The 15,500-nt window shown below is 50.4% G+C and overlaps 1 long non-coding RNA gene across 1 annotated transcript in view; it reads right to left on the bottom strand.

Moving 5' to 3' along the window:
* LOC132530075 (uncharacterized) overlaps positions 1-3,255 on the bottom strand; it is a 110,736-nt gene extending 107,481 nt beyond the window's left edge. Inside the window, exons 1-2 of the long non-coding RNA XR_009543641.1 lie at positions 3,002-3,255; positions 1,977-2,052 (exon numbers count right to left, since the gene is read on the bottom strand). This is a non-coding gene — a long non-coding RNA (uncharacterized LOC132530075). The remainder of the gene's footprint in view (positions 1-1,976; positions 2,053-3,001) is intronic.
* Positions 3,256-15,500: the final 12,245 nt, after the last annotated feature.

Below are 15,500 nucleotides of genomic sequence, written 5' to 3'. Positions count from 1 at the left end.
TATTTCTGTAGACTCTCAGCTCTGGGATCCACGTTGGGTGTCCAGAATCCACAGTAAATGGGAGCCAGCACAAGCACATATAGACCAAGTCTGGTGCAGTGTCAGGTATGGAAAGGGCTGAGGTTTACAGTCTCGCATGCACTTTTTACTGGGAGAAAACGGAAAAAAAATGAGAAACTGGGCTTTGAAGATAGACCAGTGTTGATGCACTCTCTCCAGTTTAGACAGCTTCTTGCTCTTCCCCTCCGTCATCACCTCTTCCCCTCCGTCATCACCTCTTCCCCTCCGTCATCGCCTCTTCCCCTCCGTCATCGCCTCTCCCCCTCCATCATCAACTCTTCCCCTCCATCATCGCCTCTCCCCCTCCATCATCGCCTCTCCCCCTCCATCATCAACTCTTCCCCACCAACATCGCCTCTCCCCCTCCATCATCAACTCTTCCCCTCCATCATCGCCTCTTCCCCACCAACATCACCTCTTCCCCTCCATCATCACCTCTTCCCTTCCATCATCGCCTCTTCCCCTCTATCATCCCCTCTTCCCCTCCATCATCGCCTCTTCCCCTCCATCATCGCCTCTTCCCCGCCATCATCACCTCTCCCCCTCCGTCATCACCTCTCCCCGTCCGTCATCACCTCTTCCCCTCCATCATCGCCTCTTCCCCACCGTCATCGCCTCTTCCCCTCCGTCATCATCTCTTCCCCTCCGTCATCATCTCTTCCCCTCCATCATCGCCTCTTCCCCTCCATCATCGTCTCTTCCCCTCCATCATCACCTCTTCACCATCATCTTTTCCCCACCATCATCACTTCTTCCCCATCACTGTCATATCCTCCCCACCATCATCATCCTAATTCAAGTTCCCAACATCTCTCACCTCCCAACCTGTCTTCTCACTTCCACTCTGTTAACTCATGCCCCATACCTCAGCTGGAAATATTTCTAAAATAAAAACTGGAACATCGAATCCTCCTCTTAAAACCCTCCCGTGGTTCCCCCTCGCCCTCAGGATCAAGACTGAAGTCCCCAACATGTCCTTCAAGGTCCTGCACCACTCGGGCCCTCCTATCCTCCCAGCTCTCTTCCAGCCACGCTGGATTCCCCTGGTTCCTTCAGTGTGCAGGAGGCTTCCTGCCTCAGGGTTGGTGCACACGCCAATGTGATCACCCGGTGGCACTCAGTTCAATTTGTAATTCATGTGTATGGTGATTGTTTGATCGGTGACTATTTAATTGATGGTTGTATCTGCCACTGGAGCGTAAGCTCTCTGAGAACAGAGACCATAGTTAGTTTTATTCTCAATTGTAGTCCCAGTGCTGGACAGAGTGCCTGGCCTATAGGAGATGATTAATAAATGTTGCTGAATAAGGAAAGGAATAAAGTAATGGAGCCAGTTCATTTTACAGATGCTTCATAGCTGGAAAGCACTGGGGCCAGATAAGGAGCCTGGGGCTTGGCAGGGCAGAGACTTGCCAGAGATCACATGGCGTGGCTATATGGGGGAGCTGGGACTTGGTCTGAGTATCATCTCCCTTCCCTTTTATGTCATTTTGACTCAGCCATTTGGTGGTGGCAGTGGCAGTGGTGCTGGTGGTGTGCGTGTGTCCTTGGTGCAGCTGACAGCACAGCCAGCTTCTAGAGCACAGCTGAGGGAATGGTACCCAGAAAAGCCTCTTGCCATGTGTACATCTCCCTGCTGTAGCATCTTTCTCCTTTAGAAATAACCATGATTGGTTCCCAGACAACACTGCTAATCCAAAGAAACAGTAGGTTAAACTTTAAAAAATATATTCCAGCTTTGGGAATGCATTTTTTTTAGTCCAGTTAAAAATACAGGTTAAGCCTACTACATACCAGGACACTGAAATCAACAAAACATCAGAATAGATGACCCAATTTTTTTACTAAATGGACAGAGTAGATTCTGCGCTTTGGTAGACAAGGCTATATCTTGTGGTCTGAAAGTTCACACTTACCAGTAAGTTCTGGAAGGGAACTCTCCTGTTTAACCTTGGGCTGCTGGGCTCATCATAATCGATGCTCCATAAGTATCTGTAGAATGAATAAGTGAATGGAACTTTCAATGGGCTGGAAAAAATCCTGGATAGCAGAAGGAAAACCACAGCACCCAAAATGCTATAACCGTCTGTTCTAGTATTTATTTGCTACCTCTTGGAAGGCCTATGATCTCCTAATACAATTGCCTAACAGAAACCGAAGACCAGAGATAAGTTTGGTCACCTTTTGACCATTTGAATGTAGGTAAGTTACTTAACCTGTCTGAGCTTCCACAGCCTCATCTGTTAAATGGGTACAATGATTCTTTACTCTCCTGAAGATAATTTTTTAATGAATTCAACCTAATATTTACCGAGTGGCAGGCACTGTGGTAGACACTGGGGATGTGGTACAAAAAAAAAAAAAAAACAGAACTGGCCTCTGTCCTTTCTAGTGGAGGAGACATTAAGCAAATAAACACAAATAAACTTATAAAATTACAGTTTAGGGTGTGTGCTATGATGGAAAACCACAGGGTGCCGTAAGAGGGAATGGCAGTGGGACCAATTCAGATCAGGGTGACGTTTATGCTGAGACCTGGAGGAGTTAGGAGTTGGCCAAGGGAGAGGCTGGGGTGGGGGATGAAGGGAACAGCATGTGCAAAGGCCCTCGAGGGAGGAAAGAGGTGGGGGCGGGGGAAGGGGACAAGTGTGGCGGGGGGGGGGGGGGGGGGGGGGCGCTACTTGATTCCATTCATGTGTTAAGAAAAGCCCTTGGGCTGCCCGGTGGAAAGTGGTTTGGCCTGAGAAGGAGAACCAGACCTCAATGTTCCTCTAGGTGTTGAGATAAGAACCAGAATCTTAGAGGTGACAGGGGACCAGACCTCTCATTCTAAAGATGAGAAAAATCGAGAACCATAGTTGTGAAGAGACTCAGCCAGGCTCACACGTGTATTTATCTGGGAACACAGAGAGACCTCGGACGTTTGATATCTTTCCAGCACCTTCTGCACTCTTGATGGGTCTGTGCCTCTTCTTGCCTTCCACAACTGGAGGAGAAAAGACTGGCGGGTTGTGGAGCTCTGGGGCAGCCTGGAGCTGGACTGTCAGCGGCTCCCAAGGACGGGTTCCCAGGGATGCGCCCCGCGCCGGCGCCGGAGTCCCTGGCAGCTCGCGTCAGCTCACGTGCCGCAGTGGGACCTTGCGGCTCAAGGCCCTGAGGCAGCCTCCCTCCCTCGTAGGCGGCTCAGCGCTCACTCTTCACTTCCCTCCGGGGCCCTACCTGCCTAAACACACAGCCGGAGCCTCCCGCTCCGCCCCCGCCCGCGGGACAGAAAACAAGCAGGAACCGCCTTCCGCCGCGCCTCCCTAGGACCCGGGACCCGGATAGCAACCGGCTAGGCGGCGCTGCGATTGGCTGGCCCGACTAAGAGGCGCTGCGGTTGGCTGCGCCGGGCTAAGCGGCGCCACGATTGGCTGGCCCGGCTACGCGGAGCCGCGATTGGCTGGCCCGGCTTAGCAGCGCGGCGCTCGTCCAATCGCGGGCCGGGCCGGGCTGGGCCGGGCCGGGCAGCTGCGGGGCCTGGCGGCGGGGCCGTGGGGAGCGGGGTTTGACATGCCTGTGGTATTTGCTCAGAGGGGCATGACCACTTTGGGCAAGTCTTTAAATGTGAGTCAGCTTTCGGCCGATCCCTGGGAAAAATTCCTTCGGTGTTGTCAGGCAGGGTTCGCTCGCTGCAGCTTTTTTTTTTAAAAAAACAATTCAAAAGGCATAATCCCACTGAATGGGAAAAGGCCTTCGGACCCGGTCCCCAGCTTCCCGAACAGGGGCACATACTGGCGGGGCGGTACGAACAGCGTCCCCTGGAGTTGTTCAGGCGTCTCCCGCCGCGTGGGAAATGGCTGGCCAACCCCTTCCCCGTCTCCCTTCGCTGCCGCTCCCATCGCACTGTGGGTCCAGTACTGAAGCCCGCACTTTGTAGCTCTGGGATCATGGCTGATCTCTTCACCTCTCTAAGCTTCAGTTTCCTCATCCGCAGAGTCAGAGGCAGCGGTCCAGAAAGTGAACTAGTCCGGGAGAGGGGCCACTTAGGGTTCTCTCCTAGCTTGGGTTCCCCAATTGCAAGGGCAAGTCGTTCTGCACTCCGGGCCTCATTTTCCACATCTGTAAGATGAGGGAGTTGTTCTAGAAGAGTCCTTAAAGGGCGTTCCAGATCTATGAGGGTAGTTGCGTCAGGCCACCCCTGTAACCCCCTCGGGGAGCCTGTGCGCTTCGGGCGGACACGGCCCTGGGGCTCGCCCATCGGCTCCAGCGCGACTCCAGGATGCTCCCCTAGACGGCCCAGCTCTCCCTGCCCGTGTGTCATCTCAGAGACTCGCAGCAGACAGGGTTGGGAGCAGAGAGGGGAAAAAAGACCAAAAAAGGCCAAGGGCTGAGGGAAATGAGCAGAAACTGGAGGGATTTATGTGCAATTTGATTTTAAATGAACATCTTGTGCAAAAGAAGAGGCAGCTTGGCACGAGTTACTGGTGAGTTCATAGCTTAGGCACTCTTGGTCATAGGGATATGATACTGTGAAGATCAGCTTAGCTCATGTGGCAGCAAATTTTAAGAAGGTTGACCAGAGGGAGGCTGTAGAGTCTCTGCCTGGGAATCTGTCAAAGGTCTGGGAGGCACCACACTGCGTCCTTGAGGGGCTTTGAAATGCAGGCCGTGTAAAACTGTGAGAGCCCTCTGAACCCACGGGAACAGGGGAGCTCTGGGCACCCGTGTGTGTGAAGCAGGTTTGATAGAAGAGCATCCCACTCAGCTGCTAACTCAGGGATGTGACCTCGGCCAAGTCACTTGCCTGCCTTTTGACTTGCTGTGGGAGGAGGGATAAGGCTAATTGACCTCTGAAATTTCCCTCCAGCTCTGACACCCCATAGTGAAATGGAATAATGTGTGGATAATTGCTCTGCAAACAACAGAGCACTGCGGGGGTCTTTCGCTTAAACTCTGCGCCTAGTTGTAAATCAGGGCCTCTATCAGGGCCTCTACTGCCTACCATCTTAGGCGGCCACAGGGCCTTTGTTTGGCATCAGGGTTTGCTGCAGCCCGTGAATCAGTATTTATGCCGTTCCTCACGTCAGCGCCTTCGCCAGTGTTCTCACTCTGCCTTGGTTTCTCCACCTCCCCTTGCCTCTTCCAACCTCCTGTGACTCGGATGGATTGCGTTGTGCCTCTACCAAGCTTGGACTCCCTGTCGGTCTGGAGGAAGAGACACTAGAACCAGATTGGTTCGCCACCACTAATTTTGACCACATGCCTCTTCCTCCTGAGCTGACCTTCCCATTCTCCTGGTGCTTCTGAGCAGCGTGGAGATGGTGGTGGGGCGAGAGGTAGGTGGAAGATAAAGAAGGAGGAAGACAAGGGCCAATCGTAAAGGAAAGAAAAGACCCAAAGCGGTATTTTTTTCTTTTAAAGTTATTTCTACCAATTCAAAAATAGAAAAGGCCAGCTCAGCTATGACAAGGAGGGTCAGATGATCACTAAATGCTAAGCAAAAAGGGAATTCCTCAAGACCGTGGGAATCTAGTGGAGCGTTTAGTTCTGCTTGGGCAGGTCAAGGTAGTCTTCAGAGGAGGTGACATCTGGGATAGTTCTTAAGGATTGAGAGGAGTTTTCCCTGCAGCGAGAAGCACATCTATGCTGAGGGTAGGGCCCAGGCAAGGCAGAGAGATGGGAGAGTGCACAGTGGGCTTGAGGCACCTAGGAGAGGCAGGTGCCAGGTGTGTTGGGAGCACAGGGTGCTTAGGTGAAGACGGCAGAACTGAAATGGAAGATAGAGACCATTTAAATGGTCTTATCTGTCGTGTTAAAGAATTTGGGCTTTATTTGGGAGGAAATGGAGAGGAATTGCAGGCTTTTAAATCGGTAGGCAAGATCAATGCTGAAGAACATAGTTCAAAGGTCAGGTTATACAGTGAAATTCAGGTCATGAACAACTTAACAATGGAATGGATAAGTATAGAATGAAATAGAAAATATCAAAGAACATGCATGTAGTAAGTACTGGTTCATGAAGTACATGTCTTTGTGTGTATGATTGTGTGTGTGTCCTGGGTCACGATATAAAAGGTACTTATTACTGTCAGTCATGATCTTAAAAGTCTGAACTCCATTGCATTTGCAGCCCCTCCAGGGGGGTGGGCTGGAGGGCGGAGACACAGGAAGTTCTTGCAAACAACAGGCGACCTGCATTCTCTCCCACTTCAAGTTCCTGAGAAGGAAGTTGCTTAACTTTTGAAGACAGTTAGCTGATCTCTTCCAAGGCCTCCTCTGCAGAGGAAAGGTGATTACACTTGCCCTGCATGACGGAGGGGACTATTGAAGTATTTGGTAGCCTGCTGCATTGGCAGGACACCTGCCTGACAGGGCACATAACACGGCCAGGAGCTGGAATTCAGTTCCTTCCAATCTCTGCCCCAGACCCTCATGATCCTGGTACAAATCATCATGCTGTGATTAAAACCATGGTGTTTTTCCATTCTTCCAATGAAACATGATGCACTTACTGCAGCCATCAGTGGGGGCCAGTAGATGTGTATGGTTCCCTGATATGGTGTGATTGGTATCTGGGTACCAGTTCAGTGAAGATGGGAGACAGACGTCATCCCCCACTCGTGAGTAATGGACTTATGTTTAAAGCACTGAAGAAGATGACATCATAATGTCTGTGGTCAGTAATACCAGTGTCTTAACAGACCTGAGTGTACGGAAGCCCTGTGGGGATAATGTATGTCAACTGAACAAAATGCACAACCTAAAAGTTGAGAATTATGTTTTATTTGGCAGACAAAACTGAGGACTTAAGCCCGGGCCACAGCATCTCAAGTCACACCGAGGGACTGCTCTGAAGAGGTAAGGGAAGAACCGGGATCTATACGGGTTTTTGCAACAAAGACTGGGTAGCCGGAACATCAAAAGATTATTGTTAATTAAAGAAAAACCAGACATCTCAAGTTAAGGAATTTAGCGCTTTTCTATGCAAAACTCTGGGCTCACTGGAGTCCTTCCTTTGATATGCACTTCAGCTATCTGGGGCTGGTATCCTGTGCGTTCCCACCGTGAGTCCTCTCAGAGTGCACCATGGGGGGGGGGTGGCTGCAGGGGCTGATGGCTTGATGGTGGGCATCCTGTTTCCGTCCTGAGTTTCATCAGCGCTCACCGTCGGGGCAGCTGTAATGTGTTGGCTTGGTGGCTGCAACATCCTTGGTTCACTGATACGACGGCACCGTTTTTCATTCACATGTAGTTTCCCATTTATGCAGTCATAGGACATCTCCCTTCTGCTGGCCTCACAAAAACCAGAGCTGCTGTCACCATAGGCCCTAGGACATACTCATTGCTTTAAGACTGGTTCTCAGGGTCTACGTTTGTCCTAACTCGGGCAGCCTTACGTGCAACAGGGTTTTGTTGCTTTCCAGAGTTCAGCCACGTGGAGAATGTTGCTCCCTTGTTGTAATGCAACATGGTCCAGTCCGTTTCGTTATAAGGTGACTGACACTGCCTGTGATGACACACTGTGCACACCCACGCCCTCCTCTCCCTACCCCAACCAAACCCTGTGGTACAGATACCAGCCCATTTATGTAGCTCCAGACATACAGCTTCCTGGTTACAACTTCAGGGCAAACATATCCACGCCTCTCTTGGACTCCATAAATCTGCATATCCTTCCTATCCGAGCTGGGATTTTTCCAGTTCCTTTGTCCCTTGTTCCTGACTGGTACCAGATTTGCAATAGCAAGACCAACCAATCGCGGTCTGAACGCCACTCTGTGCCACACCCTATACTGGACACTTTATATATTCAGCAAAGTTCCAGGAGGTATTATTATCTCTCTTTTCCAGATGGAGACACCAAAACTTGGACACTGTTAAACGTTTCACATCTAGCGAATGATCAAGCTGTCTCAAAACCAAGTTTCTCGAGATAGTAACCCATGCTTTGACCCCTGAGATATGCTGCATCTCCTGATTCCTCTCAAAACCATCCTTCCCCAAGAGCTGGGAATACCTTCTCTCTCTTGGCCCATTCTATCTTAGAAAAAGCAGGAAAACTCACTTACCTCCTTAAGATAGAAGGTCTAAGTGGAAGTTAGTCTTGCACTGGGACTCATACAGAGGAAGAATTTCCAAAAGTTGTATGTTCAGACTTCTGCCTTTTTATGGAGTTCCCTGGTTGTGAAACAAAGGATTGTTCTCAGCGTCAGATAGAAGAGAGGAAAGGAAAGTGGCCCAAATTACACAGCTCCTGATCTAAATAAGCTTGAACTCTGAGCCAACCTATCCCCATTTCTTCAGCACTTATTCACAGCTTTGCCCTCCATCTCTACCTTCCTCTGGACATCACTATTGTGTCAGAAACACCGATCAGTCATTCCAAAAATATTGGAGTGAGTCTATACTAGCCATCTTTGATGTGCATAACCCTACTCTTGGCATAGAAGTAATTATTCAAGGCTTAAGCACCAACGGCTCGACACGCAGAAAAAAGATCAGAGGTGGCTAGATGCATAAAGAGCATGTGATGTAGGAAAGGTGTCACAACGGCCAGGTTGGAAAACAGACCATCCTTCTCACCAGCCTGACACAACAATGCTTTCCCTTTTGTCCCTTTGCTTGGAACAGAGAATAATAGAATTTCCTGAGTTGGAAAGGTTCTTGTGGGTCACCGAATCCAGCCCTTCCCACCTGATGCAGGAATCTGCACTGTCACTTCCCTTCTATCGCTCAGCCGACCTCTCCTGGAACACTAACTGCTAACTGCTGTTTGACATGGACTACTTACTCCGTCTGGGGGAAGCTTTCACGTTTGGAAATTGCAGGCATTCTCTAGCGAGCTTGATCTGATTCCCCAATTCTGCCACTCATGAGTCCTCTTTCTACACCTTGGGGTGATAAAAGTCCTAATCGTAAGAGTCCTTCAAATATTTGAAGGCAGGGATGGTGGCATTCTTAGTCTTCTCTTCCTCACGCCCAGTCTGTACCAGTCTTGCAATGGTGTTGCTACTCTCCGTAATGTCAACTTCACGTGTAGGGCAGATTCTAGTAAGTGTGTGAATCCTGAGCTTTGACCGTGTGCCAACTCCCTTCAAAGACATGATCTCATTCAATTCTGCATCCAGCCTCTGAGATAAGAACACTTTACCTTTTATAGAGGAGGGAATTGTAGCTCATGAGGTTAGGGGTTTAGGCCAAGGCCATATAGTTAGAAATTGACAGAACTGTCCCATTAACCTGAGCCTTTTGCCAAACACATGTGCATTAATTTTTTTCCTTGATATACGAGTTTCACCAGGGCAAGGGTGGTACAAGACATCCAAGATACCGGCCTTCTTATCCTTAGCTAAATATAAATACTGAGAAGAGGTGATGTCTTTCTGAAATCTCAAGTCTGACTCAGTAGAGCCCTCTTCTCCCTCTCCTTCTCCCCCACCTGACTCTGACTGTGGACTGTAACAAGATATGCGGCCGCCTCTCCATTTTGGCAGATAGAGGAACGGAGCAGAGAGGTTGATACTTTCTGTCCATATTGACTCACGGACCCTGTCGAAATCAGAATTGAATCTCCAAGTCTCAAAGACAGTTTTCTGTACGCATACACAGAAAGGGCTAATTTCACGTGTGTATGCTCAGAGTGGAAAATATTGGAGACATTTGCCACTTTTCCATAATATTTTTGGAATACAGGAGCCCTCTGGTGGCCAAAATAGCAGGATGGTGTCCTTGGGAAAGGCTGTCCGAGATTTCCTGCCAGGACTCCCCTAAGTCATCTCTGGCTTCATTTTGAGGTCACTCCTTTGCCATTTAGCCCTTTTTCTTCCTATGTTCATGGAGGGTCCTTTGCTTTCTTTGCACATTCTCCTTTCTCTTTTCCCCGTCGAGTTCCTCTCCGCACCTTCCCCTCCAGCCCCAGCTGTCGCCCCCGATCCCCCTGGAATCTCTCCTTCCTGCGGTCTTTGGCCTCAGAGGACCCTTTCTGAAATCTGGCCAGTTCCCCTGTGGCAGGTGCCGATCGACAGCTGCTGCCTCTGCTGCTGCTTCAGTCGTGTGGAATTCAAATCCCTTGTGGGTGGTTAGAGCCTGCAGATGGATTAACTAATGATGCCTGTTCATCAACGAACATTTGCAGCTTCCCGTTAAGCTCACGGGGGAATGCTGCTCATCACCCAGGACCCAGCTTTCTTAGAAGAGCAGATGACTTTCCTCTCCCTTAAGCCCGAGGAGCTGACCGCACATCACCTGGTCCCTGCGGTGGGCCAACTACCCAAAGCTCGGCCATTCCAAGTTTCTGTGTTCAGCTCTCTGTGGCACAGAAGCCTGCTTTCCTCTTATAGTTTGCACTGAATGGCCTGGCTTCTGGAAGTCCTTGCCGCGCTGATACCAACCAGGGTCCTTGGCCTTCTCCAATCAATAGAAATTGACTAGAGGCCAGACAAGAAATACAGGCAAGGCTTTATTGGGGTCCCTGCTGCAGCAGGGGGGAGCAAAAAGAAGTAACAAGTTCCCTTGCTCACTCCCCAGGGTGGGGATGCAGCAGGCTGGTTCCTTCTATGGGTGAGGGTGTCGGGCCAGAGGGGTGGATTAGGGAGGGGGCTTGCTCACCTCTCCGGTAGCGTTGTGTGCAGCGCGGGGGGGGGGCATGCGCAGTACCCCGCTTTGGCTCCCAACACCTTGTGTTTGCTCCCAACTCTTCAGAAGTGGCAGTTGGGTTTTTTTGGTCTCTTTGTGTCTTGTTGTCCATAATTTGGCCCAACTGCGCATGCACGCAGTTATTTTTAGTCCCTCATGGTTTCTTTGTATTTTGTTGCTCCAGGAGACATTTATCCAGGTGCAAGCACTGCAGCAAAGGGTCCCAGGTCCCAGGTCCCAGGTCCCAGCCTTAGGACTGTGTCTCAACCCATCAGCAAATAAAGACCCGCAAAATAGCCATTCTATCTGTGGATAATTGAGAACCGACCACCAATCCAGAGGCAGATAGGGGTGGCTTCAGCGGACCACAGTGAACCACTTAAGGGGAAAGGACGCTAAGATAGGACGAGGCAGAGATTTGGGTTAAGATTTTCAACACTGTCTTGCTGGCTTTTCGTGTAATAAGGGGATGGGGTGGTATAACACTTAGGAAGCACATTGGACTCGGGGAAAAAGAGCTCCTTTAAAATGAGCTGGTGACTATTACTTTACGATGCTCAACTATTAGTGGCTTAATCATAGGGCTGTGATATTGGCCAGTTCATGACCGTCACTCTGGAGACAGTCAGAAAAGCCCTCCAGAGGATCCAGAGTCTGCCACAGGAGGGTGGCCGGGCTTGAACGTAGAAGGAGTTTTTCTGGGCTTGTATGACGGTGAAGCAAGAGGAGGGATCTGGTAGGATCATGAAGTTTGGAAAGCTGCAGCTCTCTATAATCTGCAGAGGAAATGGCTAGAGAGGGTGGAGAGGGATACAGAGGGCATAGTTAATATGGTCCAGCTCAGTGAGGGATGGTGCGGTAGCGCCAAAATGCAGCTAAGTTTCTGCTTCTCCTCCCTCCAAGGCAAGCAGGAGTGGCCATTGGATGAAGCACGCTGAATCGAGGCTCCCGGGGATGAGGGTTAGGGCGGCATTGGAGAGCGCTTCCTGCGGGCTGCAGAATTCTCTTCTCTCTCGATTTTAAGACAGTGTAGATAAGTCTTTTTAAAAGCCTGCAGGTGTATATGGGTGGAGACCTTCCTCCAGGAGGGACGGGCTGGCCTCTGGGGGTGCTCTAGAATGCTCTCCAAACCCGGCATTCTAGAACCTCCTGAGGCTTCCCGTTTCCTGGCATTTTATGGGTGTTTAAAGTGCATGATGTCTAGGGGTTGGGGGTGAAAGGGTGGTGCTGACGCGTGTGCAAAGTCTGTCATCTGGACCCAGCGTCTCTCAGTAGGCTGCCTCCTTGCCTCTATCCCCGCCCAGCAAACAACAGCTACTCTCCCGTCTCTCCGTTCTGACACGACTTACAGGATTTGCTAGAATGCCATCATTCCACCAAGAACCCTTGCAGCAAATCACCTTGAAGGGCACCTACAGCTCTGAAATCTTCTGCTTTCGCAGGGGTACCCCGCTCCAGAAGACTGTAAGCTCCTCAGGGGCAGGGGAGAACCTCACCTACAGGGTTCCTGGCATGACCAGCCCTTGAAGGTGGTGGTGGAGGGGTGGGAGATAGATCCCGCCCACCCAGTCACCTTCCAGGAGGAAGCCAATGATGCTTTAGGAGCAAGAGGCACTAGGAGAGGCTGGGGGGACTGCCACCTCTTGTTCGCATGCCTACCGTGCACCCCGTTCTTAAACTCCCTCCATCAGGAGATGCTGAGAGCCAAACACCAGGCCGGATCTGGAAGAGTAGGTCAGCCCATGCACCTCACACTCCAAACCGGAAGTTGGGGCTGAGCTGTAGAAAAATGCTCCCCACCCCACTAGGCATTGGGAGAACTCTGCTTTCTCATGACAGGACGAGATTTAGGCTTTTCTATGAAAATGTTAATGTGAATGGAAAGAATAGGCGAGAAAGTTCGGGCATGGAGCCTAGGCTTTCGTAAAGGGTAAGATTCCTCAGCTGTCATAAATAGCAGTGGGAGGGGGAACAGGTGGTGAATCCCTGCTTTCCTTACATAAATATTTTAAGTGCATCATAAACCCCCTCTGTTCTCCCAACCAGTGAGTCCTCGCAATGTTTTCGTGCTCGCAGCTTAGAATGCCAGGAATTTTTTTCCCCAGATCAAGCTGGTGCATCCCTCTGCTAGTGACTGCTGGTGTTTGGGGTAAATAGACTTTGGTTCTAGGAGGAGGGCTTGGGTCCTAATTCCCTCACTTTGATAACTGATGAAGAGGCTGGCCCGACCTCCTGGGCTTGATGGACTTATGGGCTGTCGGTGGAAACGTGTCCTGTTTCCTTTCCGATACCCGAGCCCTAGCACACAGGAGTTATGTTCGCCAGACAGGCGAGGTGGGAAGTCGCGGCAGCAGCTCTGGGCGAAACCAGGAGGAGGTGATGGGGCCAATTGAGAGAGGGCGTCGCTGGTTTCTGATGAGGGGGTGCGTGTCAGGGGAGCAGAACCTGGGGGAAGCCTTTTCCTGGAGAGGCAAATGAGATCCAAAGGGGGATCCCACGACCTCTTCAGAGGAGGGAAATGCTCTGAGAAGTAAAAAGAGGTGTAAAGCGAGGAGACATTATCTGAGGGTCTTTTGAAGTCATCAGATCGTGCCGAGAGAGAGGCAGGTGGTAAAGCTCATTATGTAAGCATGAGATGATTCTCCTCGCACCAAGGCAGAGGGGAGAGAAAATCTAGAACTTAAAACTGCAATGTCTCTTAGAGGTCTCCGGGTACTTTATTTTATCCATAGTAGCTTGTATCTACTACAAACTACTCTGTATAAAATTTTAAAAAGCAACAAGGATATATTGTACACCACAGGGAAATATAGCCTTTATTTTGTAATAACTTTAGAGTATCATCTATAAAATATTGAATCACTGTGCTGTACACCTAAAACTAATATAATATTGTCAATCAACTATACTTCAATAGAAAAATATTTCTTGCATTTTTGAAAAAAAAGTTCTCTCGGGCCAGTGCCTTCATTTTACAGGTGAAGAAACCAGGGCTTATTCCAGGAGTAACTGAGAGGACTTTTTCTAGGACAGGGCATGTTTAGTACAGACTTGAGTGGGAATACCAGCAACCTCAGATACTAACTGTGACCTTGGAGGATGAGAATGCCTACGTCTTGGGGCTCTTGAGAGAAGTGAATAAGGATGTACTTGAAAGCCCCCAAAACTTGGTGTGTGCCTAACAGACCCCACCTGACGGATGGTCACAGCTCCTTCGTTGTGACTGTGACCCTCTTGACTGAGAGACTGTACTATCTCGAGAGTCAGTGAACAAAGGGTAACCGAGCTGCTGCTGTCTGCCAGGCGCACTGCTGTTCTATTATAGGCATTTCATTAATTACTAGGATCATATTAGTCTAATGAATCTTTGTGAAACCATTAGCCATCGTGCTGATAAACAAATAATAACAGCCGTGGTGGTAGCAGTGGTGACAATGACTGCTCTAGATATTGCACGAGAAATGAGGCCAGGAAGAAGGAGAAGTGCTTTGGGGACCTAGCCCTCGAGTTGGCTCCAGTTTTTTGTTTTTGTTTTTGTTTTTTTTTGGTGGTACGCGGGCCTCTCACTGTTGTGGCCTCTCCCGTTGCGGAGCACAGGCTCCGGACACGCAGGCTCAGCGGCCATGGCTCACGGGCCCAGCCGCTCCGCGGCACGTGGGATCTTCCCGGACCGGGGCACGAACCCGTGTCCCCTGCATCGGCAGGCGGACTCTCAACCACTGCGCCACCAGGGAAGCCCTGGTTTTGGTTTTAAAAAAATATTTATTTATTTATTTGGCTGCGCCAGGTCTTCGTTGCGGCATGCAGGATCTTTAGTTGCGGCATGCAGGCTCTTAGTTGTGGCATGCGGGATCTAGTTCCCTGACCAGGGATCAAACCCAGGGCCCCTGCATTGGGAGTGGGGAGTCTTTTTTTTTAAATTAATTAATTAATTTAGTTAGTTTTGGCTGCGTTGGGTCTTCATTGCTGTGTGCAGGCTTTTCTCTAGTTGCGGTGAGCGGGGGCTACTCTTTGTGGTGGTGCACGGGCTTCTCATTGTGGTGGCTTCTCTCGTTGCGGAGCACGGGCTCTAGGCGCGCAGGCTTCAGTAGTTGTGGCACATGGGCTCAGTAGTTGTGGCTCACAGGCTCTAGAGCACAGGCTCAGTAGTTGTTGTGCACGGGCTTCGTTGCTCCGCGGCACGTGGGATCTTCCCGGACCAGAGCTCGAACCCGTGTCCCCTGCATTGGCAGGCGGATTCTTAACCACTGCGCCACCAGGGAAGCCCAGGAGTGGGGAGTCTTAACCACTGGACCACCAGAGAAGTTCCGACTCCAGTTTTTAGTTGCAAGTGATCTGAGGAGTGGAAACTCTCCGTGTCACTCATTCACTGGGCAAACATTTATTGAGCACCTACTATGTGCCAGTCGCTTTCCTAAGAACTGGTGACATAGGGGTAAGAAGTAGGAGCATAAATGGATCAGGGCCAGGGGACAGAATAGTCGGAGGGATTGCTGCCTAGTGAGGGACTCTCTCTTGGAGGAGGTGTAGATGCCTGGATGGGGAGGGAGATGGTCACGTGATCACCATGGCATGGGGGCAGGGGTGGATTCCAGGCCAAGGGAGGTGCTCTGAGGTGGAACCACAAGGAGGCCACGTGTCTGGAATGCGGCTTGATCCCTGGCTAAAGGTGAATGCTCTGTTCCTGCCTGGTTGCAGGAAAATGAGTGATTCACTGCTGAGAGGCTCTTCTCTGGAGAACTTAGGGACAGGCCCGGGGCAGGGCAAGGCCCACAGTGGAGATGCAGGCCAGAGGGACCACGCATCTTGGAACTTTCCAAGAG

The sequence above is a fragment of the Lagenorhynchus albirostris genome, chromosome 11 (assembly GCF_949774975.1).
Source record: "Lagenorhynchus albirostris chromosome 11, mLagAlb1.1, whole genome shotgun sequence".
Taxonomy (NCBI): domain Eukaryota; kingdom Metazoa; phylum Chordata; class Mammalia; order Artiodactyla; family Delphinidae; genus Lagenorhynchus; species Lagenorhynchus albirostris.
This window is presented reverse-complemented; position numbering and strand designations above follow the sequence as displayed.